The sequence below is a fragment of the Benincasa hispida genome, chromosome 10 (assembly GCF_009727055.1).
Source record: "Benincasa hispida cultivar B227 chromosome 10, ASM972705v1, whole genome shotgun sequence".
Lineage (NCBI taxonomy): Eukaryota > Viridiplantae > Streptophyta > Magnoliopsida > Cucurbitales > Cucurbitaceae > Benincasa > Benincasa hispida.
The window spans coordinates 39,745,876-39,755,384 of record NC_052358.1 but is presented as its reverse complement, the minus strand read 5'-3'; positions in this window follow the sequence as shown (position 1 = coordinate 39,755,384).

Sequence of the window (9,509 nt, the reverse complement as noted above, 5' to 3'; positions counted from 1 at the left end):
AAAGCTAAAAGTCGGCCACAGCATCAATGCTAATAATGACCGTTGACAACCTCGCTGCCAAATAGGTATGAGTTTTAGTCATGAGAAATAGCGCATTGCTCGTTATTGGATGTTTACATGACACATGTCGAGGCAAGCCAAAACGAAGGCAAGGCACTTCGATCAGCGCAAGGTCAGAGAAAAAATAATAATAATAATAATATCAAGAAATATACAAGGATAAAAATCATTTGATACCCCGGGGGAAAAGTTTTCTTTTTGAAATAAATCATGTGATGTCTCAGAATTTTGTAAAGCCCTTTTGAAAGTTAAGCTTGCGGTCTCTAGGTCTTAGAAATATTTTAAGTGGAGACTTGAACAAGACTTAAGGAAATTTTGGTGTATAGGATTTGAATAAAGTATCTTTGAGAAATCTAGGAAAAGAGAATTGCGATCGACTTGCTAAAGGAAATCTTAAGCTTATGCTTGAGGACAAGCATTGTTTAAATTTGGGGGTGTGATAATGGGTAGAAATGCACGTTATTACAGTGCTAAGTTCTTAAACAATGTTGGCTTGTGTTGATAAAATGTGTTAAATTGCGTCCAAAAAGCATTAAGTTTATAACATTGCAGTTGCATGCGTTCATCACATAGAAACAGTTGATTTTTATATTTTTATTCAGAATATGCATTGACGCAAGGTGGAAAGAGCGATCACAAGAAATCATTGGTTAAACACAACATTACCGAAAGGCTTTGTGGTGATTATGTTCACGAACATTTGCTCAAGAAGGATTGCCGCATAGAGTCGGCACAACTTGGTGGGTGCATCTGAATGAAAGGCATAATTAATTATGATGGAACATAAAGCTGATGATGATCGAATTCGAATTAAGTTGATAGCCGCTAACCATAACAAGTACATTAAGCTTTTTGGTGACAAATATTCGGCGCATCAGTGCAATCATAAGAGAGAAGCGCCCTTCACCCTGAAACTCTATAAATACTGAAGGCATCCTTCAGAAAAGGGGTTTGAAGGTTTCGAAGTTCACAAGTCACCAGTCTAGTAGTTCAAAGTTTTCTTTTAATTTTAAGGCGGAGCAAGAGAAGAGCCGAGACATCAGAAGATCGCTCAGGGAAACTCAAGAGAGAACCCGGAGACGTAGAAGCAGAGAGTGGGCCAACTTTCACGAGAGCGAGATTATCTTTTGAGCACGAGTAGAAAAAACAGTGTAAGAGCCTGGAAAGCAAGAAATTTCTACCAGGCTCTTTATTCTATTCTTGCATCGTTGTTTTGTATTTCATCTTTATATTTATACAATGTAAGTTCTTATTCTATATCTGTTCACTCTCTTAGTCGAATGGGTTGAGGAGAACTAAGCTAACATGACCTAGGATTTTCATTACTTGCGATTGTCTTGTTTCATGTTGTGCCAAACATCCCTTTAGAGCTACTCGAGAGAGAGTCTAAAGAAAGAACCTAAGACTTAAGAGAGCTAGGTTAGAATCTAGATTCAAGAGAGTAAGATTAGAACTGCATAAACAAGAGATAGGGACCTGCATCGCATGCATCCTAGAGATAGGTATGATATTATATGGTTGCCTTATTTGTGTGTGTGTCATTTCATCATCGCATGAATAAGAATAGTGTAGGTCTTATAGACTTATCGCATATATTGCATGCGTTCTAACATTAGAAGCTATAACATTCACATCGAGAGATGGTTCACTATTGTATGTGTGTTGCATGATCGCATAGCATGAACGCATCCTAGGGATTGTTAGACGAAAGCCTTCTCAACTCGTTCACTGCATACTCATTGCATCTTCCGTTTATCAACTCTTTTCGAAACTCCGCCACATTTGTTTATTTTTATTATCGCAACAACATTCCCAACAATCACTTGATTTATTTGGTTACCGCAAAGTCTTCTGAAAATTACCACTGCATATTGTTTTCCCAAGTCCCTGAGTTCGATCCTGGACATACCAAGAAACTGAGTGGGGTTTGCACTTGGATTCCACTGAGAAAACTTGAGTGCTCAACGCATTTTTTATCATCGCATTTCATCCATAATTCCGCCTCATAAAATAATGCATCAGCATGCATAGTGGGCAAGTAAACAAAATCAACCCGATGACCACAAGTTGTGCTACTTGCGGTGAAGGTCATCCAATGGAGGAATGCTTGAGAAACCTATAGTCAGTCTATTTTATGAAGAATAATATATTTTCCAACACGTACAACCCTGGCTGGAGAAACCACCCTAACTTCGCGTGGTAAAATCAACAACAAAATTTCCAATCAGTGGCGCAAAAATAAGGGCCACCAAAATTTTCCCCGTAAACAAACGGTCCAATGCAAAAGCAAGCCAACAGTTCGCATGCACCGCAATCTTTATTTTTGGAGAGCTTGTTAAAGCAATATATTGAAAAGAATGAAATAGTGCTTCAAAATCAAGCGACGTCTATCCGCATTCTGGAGATTCAAATGGGATAGATTGCGAGGGAACTAAAAAACAGACCACACGAGGCCCTGCCGAGTTCAACGGAAATCCCGTGCAACCTATGAGGTACGAGAAAAGAGCAATGTCAAGTGGTGACATTGCGGAGTGGAAAGACTGTAGCGGGGAAGAAGATGTAGCCTAGCCGGACTGCTCAAATTGCGATGGAACCAGAGATTGCATTAACTCAAGGAGAAACAGAATAAAAGGAAGCGAAGAAACTAGATATTGCGTCCACCTCAAAGCCGAAAGAATAGGGGACTATTAGAATACAGTGGCCACCATTTCCCCAGAGACTCAAAAAGAAGAAAAATGATGAGGTACACTATCAACGCTTCATGGATATGCTGAAATAGTTGCATATTAACATTCCGTTTACTGAGGTGATCGAACAGATGCCCACGTATGTAAAGTTTCTGAAGGATATGGTGATGAAGAAGAGAAACACTGGTAAGTTTGCAATGGTGGCACTGACGCACAGTTCAAAATCCATAATTCCATCGAAAAGGCATGACCCTGGAAGTTTCACCATACCCTGCTCTATTGGAGGGTTATACATCGATCAAGTGCTTTGCGATCTCAAGGCCAACATCAACTTGATGCCCCTGTCAATTTTCAAGCAGTTGAATGTGGGGCAGCTGGCGCATACGATGGTGACTCTCCAATTAGCTGATAGATCCCTTGTGCATCCAGAAGGGAAGGTGAAGGATGTTCTAGTTACAAGCGACAAATTTATATTACCGGCAGACATCATCATCTTGGACTATGAAGCAGACAAGGATGTACCATCATCCTTGGGTGACCATTCTTATCCACTTGTCGTGCTCAGATTGATGTGTACAAAGGAGAGATCACATTGAGTGTGAATGTACAGAAGCTCAGGTTTGACATCATTCAAGCCATGAAATATCCTAAATAAGAAGACCTCAATGAATCCAACGATGAACCAAGTTTGAATGAAGAAGAAAACTCTGAAGATGAAAAATGAAGATGAGGATGCGACCGCATCCATAGTAGCATGCAATGCGATCACAGAAAAAATAACCGAAGAAGATGAGATGATTGCATCCCAAGAAGACAAGCTGACAACGAATGAAGAAAGAAAAACAACAAAACCATCCTTGAAACAACCATCAACAAAGAACTAAACACCCTTCCAAACCACCTGAAGTATGCGTTTCTGGGGTAGAATGAAAAGCTACCTGTAATAATTTCCTCTACACTTAATGAAGGTAAGAAAATGCGCTGCTGAGCATCCTGAGAAAGTATGTAAAAGCAATTGGCTGGATGCTCGCAGGCATTAGAGGAATCAGCCCCGCATACTGCATGCATAGCATTTGTCTCGAAGAGAATCACAAAGGATCGATCGAACATCAATGTAAACTCAACCCTGCAATGAAGGAGGTCATAAAGAAGGAGATAATCAAGTGGTTAGACACAGGAATTATCTATCCAATAGCCTATAGCATGTGGGTTAGTCCCGTGCAATGCGTGCCGAAGAAAGGAGGGATGACAGTAGTCCCCAATGCAAATAACGAACTAATACCAATAAGGACTGTCACGTGATGGTGGATTTGCATGGACTACCACAAACTAAATGCAGCAACAAAGAATGATCATTTCCCTTTGCCTTTTATCGACCAAATGCTAGATTGCCTAGCTAGAAATGACTTCTAGTGCTTCTTCGATGGATATGTCGGCTATAACCAGATCATGGTTGCTCCTAAAGATCAAGAGAAAACCACATTCACCTGCCCGTATGGAACATTTGCATTTCAACGCATGTCGTTTGGCCTTTGCAATGCACCGAGCAGTTTCCAGAGGTGTATAATGGTCATCTTTTCTGAATATCTCGAAGATTTGGTGGAAATTTTCATGGACGACTTCTCGGTGTATGGGCAAAAATATAAAGTCTGTCTCGACAATCTGGAGAAGATATTGAAAAGATGTGAAGAGACGAACCTCGTGCTTAATTGGGAGAAATGCCACTTCATGGTGAAGGAAGGTATTGTGCTTGGGCACAAGTTCTCCAAGGAATAGATAGAGGTGGACAAGGAAAAGATTGAGGCGATTGAAAAGCTTCCACATCCAACGAATGTGAAGGTTGTCAGGAGCTTCTTAGGACATGTTAGCTTTTATAGACATCTATAAAATACTTGTCAAAGATTGCACGACCACTGAGTGCGTTGCTGGAGGCAAAAAGAAAGTTTGACATTGATGATCAATGTCGCAACGCATTCATGATACCGAAGAACACATTAACAACCGCACCTGTGTTGATCCTACCAGACTGGACACAACACTTTGAATTAATGTGCGACACAAGCGGTTATGCGATGGGAGCAATGTTGGCACAAAAGAAGAAAACAATGCCACACCCCATCGCATATGTGAGTAAAACCTTGAACCCTACTCAAACAAATTACACGACCACAGAAAAAGAATTGCTTGCAGTGATATTTGCGTAGGAAAAGTTCAGAGCTTATTTGCTAGGAACTAAAGTACTCATTCACACTGACCACTCGGTGATAAAATATTTGATGACAAAGAAAGATGCGAAGCTGAGATTGATTAAATGGGTTTTCCTCCTCCAGGAATTTGATATGGAAATCATTGATCGCAAGGGGACGGAGAACCAAGTTGTGGATCGTTTGTCCAGATTCAAAAATCCAAAAGTTGACCGCAACCAATCAGAGGTGAATGCAACTTTCCTAAACGAGTAGCTATTCAAGATTGAAGAATTGCCATGGTATGCGGACATGGTCAATTTTCTGGTTTGTGAACAATTTCTTGAAGACTATACAAACCACCAAAAGAGGCAGCTCAGACATGAATGCATATCATATTATTAGGATGAGCCAAATCTATATAAGAGGGGGTCAGACCAGATTTTGTGCCTGTGAGTACCAGATGCTACTTGCCAACGCATATTATCACAATGTCATAACTTTCCATATGGAGGACACTTTGAAGGCCAACGCACAGCAGCAAAAGTGTTACAAAGTGGGTATTATTGGCCAACATTATTTAAGGACGCAAGAGACTATGCGATGAAATGTGACGGGTGCCAATGCACGGGAAACATTTCATGGAAACATGTGATGCCCATGAACATCATCTTAGAACTGGAATTGTTCGATGTCTGGGGCATAGACTTCATGGAACCATTTCCACCATCGAATGGTCACATATACATTCTGTTAGCCATCGACTACGTTTCCAAATGGGTAGAAGCGGTATCTTGCACCGCAAACGATGGGGCGATAGCCTCTAAGTTCTTAAAGAAAAATATTTTCACTCGTTTTGGCACTCCACGTGCCATAATAAGTGATGAAGGCTCCCACTTTGTTAATCACATCGTCAACAACTTGCTGCTCAAATATAATATCCTCCATAAGATGGCCACCGCATACCATCCATAGACAAATGGTCAAGCTGAAGTGTCCAACAGAGAAATCAAGCTGATATTAGAGAAGGTAGTAAAGCCTTCACGAAAAGATTGGGCAACAAAGCTGGACGATACATTGTGGGCATACAGGACTGCCTATAAGACACTTATAGGCATGTCCCTATATGCGCTGGTGTTCGGTAAGGCATGTCATCTACCGCTTGAGTTGGAGCACAAAGTGCTATGGGCGGTGAAAAAGCTTAACATCGACTTAAAAGCTATAGGGGAAGCAAGGAAACTTCAGTTGGTCGAGCTCGATGAATAGAGAACGCAAGCTTATGAGAATGCCAAAATTTACAAAGAGCGAGAAAAACGTTGGCATGAATAACAACTATGCGAGAAGAATCTCCACGTTGGACAAAAGGTCTTATTTTTAACTTCGTGGGTACGACTCTTTCCCGGCAAATTAAAGTCATGCTGGTCTGGACCCTTTATAATCAAAGAAGTATTCCTGCATGGTGAGGTCGAACTGACTAATGAAGAAGGCACCTGTGCATTCAAGGATAACGAGCAAAGAGTCAAGATATATTGCGGAGGTGATTTTCATTGAGAAAAGACCTCTGTAGACCTGAAAAATCTTGAATGAAGAAAAATTGAGCGGCCTTTTTGTAACATGGATGAATGAACTCACACTACTCTTCTTTTATATCGGTTATCGTTTATCTGTCTTTTCTCCTTATTAAAAATAAAAAAATAAAATAAAAAAAATAAAAATAAAAATAAAAATAAAATAAAATAAAATAAATATTTTTGCAAAATCTATCTTTTATTTAACCCTCTCAACGTTTTCTTTGAAATGATCGTGGTGAACGATTGCGGGGGAACTACATGAAAGACGCAACTAGCTTATTCCGCCACCGCAATCGAAAAATGCAGTTTGCCGCAAAGAAGGATGTGTTCACAAATAATGTGAGTGATAGAGAAAATTTGGGGGTTGTATCTTTCCTTGACATATCATTTTAACTTCATCACATCCTCTTTAGTCGGCGCAATCATTTAACAATGATTAATTTAGTAAGTCACCACATTATTTCTCTTTATCAATTATGATTTCAATGATGAAATGCAAGCCTCTATTTTTTCATATATGCTAGAGTCAAGTTAATTGTAGGAAGTCAAATCATGAAATATTTCTAGAAGTCAGTGGTCTAGAAAACAAGTAAAGTCTTTTTTAAGGTTAAACTTGTGGTCCCTAAATTTTAGAAATATTTTAAGAATAGACCTGGATAAGAATTAAGGAGATTTTGGTACATAGGATTTAATAAGGCAACCTTGAGAAATCTAGGAAAGAAGAGGCGGTCGACTTTCTAAAGAAAATCTTTAGTTTATGCTTGAGGACAGGCATTGTTTTAAATTTAGGGGTGTGATAACGGCCATAAATACACGTTATTACAGTGCAAAGTTATAAAACAATGCAGGATTGCGACGGTAAAAATATATAATATTGCGTCCAAAAGCATTAAGTTTGCAACATTGCAATCGCATGCATCCATCGAATTAAAACAACTAAATTGTGTATTTTATGCAGAAAAATGCATTAACGCAAGGAGAAATTGCGATCGAAGGAAATTAGCGTCCGAGCGCATAAGAGATTGCAATCGCAAGGCTATGTGATCGTTTGCGTTCGTGAAAATCTACTAAAAAAGGTGGCCGCATAGAGCAGGCACATCAAGGTGGGCACATATAGGTGAAAGCTTAATAAATCACGATGGGACAGAAAGTTGATGACAGTCGATTCCGAATTAAGTTGACAAGTCATTAACGACACAATGTAGTAAGTACACCCAAATTTTCGATGACAAATATTCGGCGCATCAAACAGAGGATTAATGACATCCCATAAGTGTAATCATTTGAGAGAAAAAGTTCTTCACCTTGAAGCTCTATAAATACCGAAGGCCACCTTCATTAAAGGAGTTCACTCAATTCGGAGAGCTCACCATTTAAAAGATAGTTAGCCTTGTTCATAGTTCCTTTACTTAGAAGCCGGAAGCGAGTGAAGGGAGAATACGCCAAGAGATCGTCCTGGTTAACTCAGAAGAGTGTCGAGAAGCGTCGAAACAAGAGAGAGGGCCAACTCTTGCGGAAGCAAGAACATCTTTTGGGTAGAATAGAGATAACTCATTGTAAAAGCCTTGGGAAGCAAGATATTGCTACCAGGCTCTCTACCTTTATTCTTCCATTGTCATTTTGTATTCTGAACTTATTTATAAAATGGAAATTGCATCTTTATATTTGTCACTCTCTTTACGTACGCACGAGTAGCTAAAACTATCGAATGGGTTGAGAAGCACTTAGCTAGCATAACTTGGGATCTTCACTTTATGCGATCATTTTGTATTATGTATGCGTCATTCGTCCTCTAGAGATACTCGAGAGGTAGTCTAAGGATAAAATCAAGGCTTGGAAAAGTCAGATTAGAATCTAGGCTCAGGAGAGTCAGATTGGAACCGCATAATCAAGAGATAGAAGCTTAGGAATAAGTTCTGTTTGTTATTAACGCATTGCATGCATCCTAGAGATAGGATATGATTGTATGCGGTCACCTTGTACCTGTGTACATCTTTCATCATCGCATAGGAAAGAAGTAGAGACTTGAGAATAAGCTCTATATACATCATCGCATACATCGCATGCGTCCTAAAACTAGGAGCTATCACATTTGCATTGGAAAATGAATTGCTATAGCATGAGTGTAGCATGATCGCATAGCTTGAACGCATTCTCAGGAAACACTAGCTAAAGACCTTCTCAACCCGTTCCTCCACATACTTATTGTATCTTTCGCATTATTAGCTCTTTTCTCAAATACACTGCATAAATTTATACCATAAACAAGAAACCAACCAACACATTGATTTATTTGTTACCGCAAAGTAATCGAAATTTACCATCGCATACTGTGTCCTTAGTCCCTGTGTTCAACTCTAGGCTTACCAGGCAACTCAGTAGGACTTATACTTGGGTCTTGCTAAGAAAACTTGCATGCACAACGCATATTCCACCATCGCTTTCTACACCTTATTTCTTCGCATTAAACACACATCAACCATACCCACACCTTTGCTCACTGAGGTGGAACCAACTCAACAAACTCAGTCTTTATGCAAATGCACAACCATCTCAACTCATAGCACTCGTCATATGTGCACATAGAGCTCTCGTCTTGGTACTAGGTTTCATAATTATGAAACTTATTTGGAAATCATAGCAAAAACATTCAAACTAGAGTTCCAATTAACTCAAAGCATAAAAACAAAATCTTTAAAACTTTGATAAATCAAGACGTTCTTTTAAAAAAAATCACTCACTCTCAATCGACAATTGCTCTTCCTCCGTTTGAAATTCTCGAGTCTAAAAGGATTTATACTCAACTTAGAATATTAAGGTTAGGCTAAATTAACCTTAGAATACCTTTTTTATTCAAACTTCATCTTACCAACCATAATAGGTGAGAACTAAGCTTCCTAACCAACCAATACTGTTTTGGACACAAGGTTGCCTTTCTGCTAACAAGGTTTAGATGCCTTGCTCACTCTGCCAACACCAAAACAGGGTTCCAACGACTACTTAGGTGT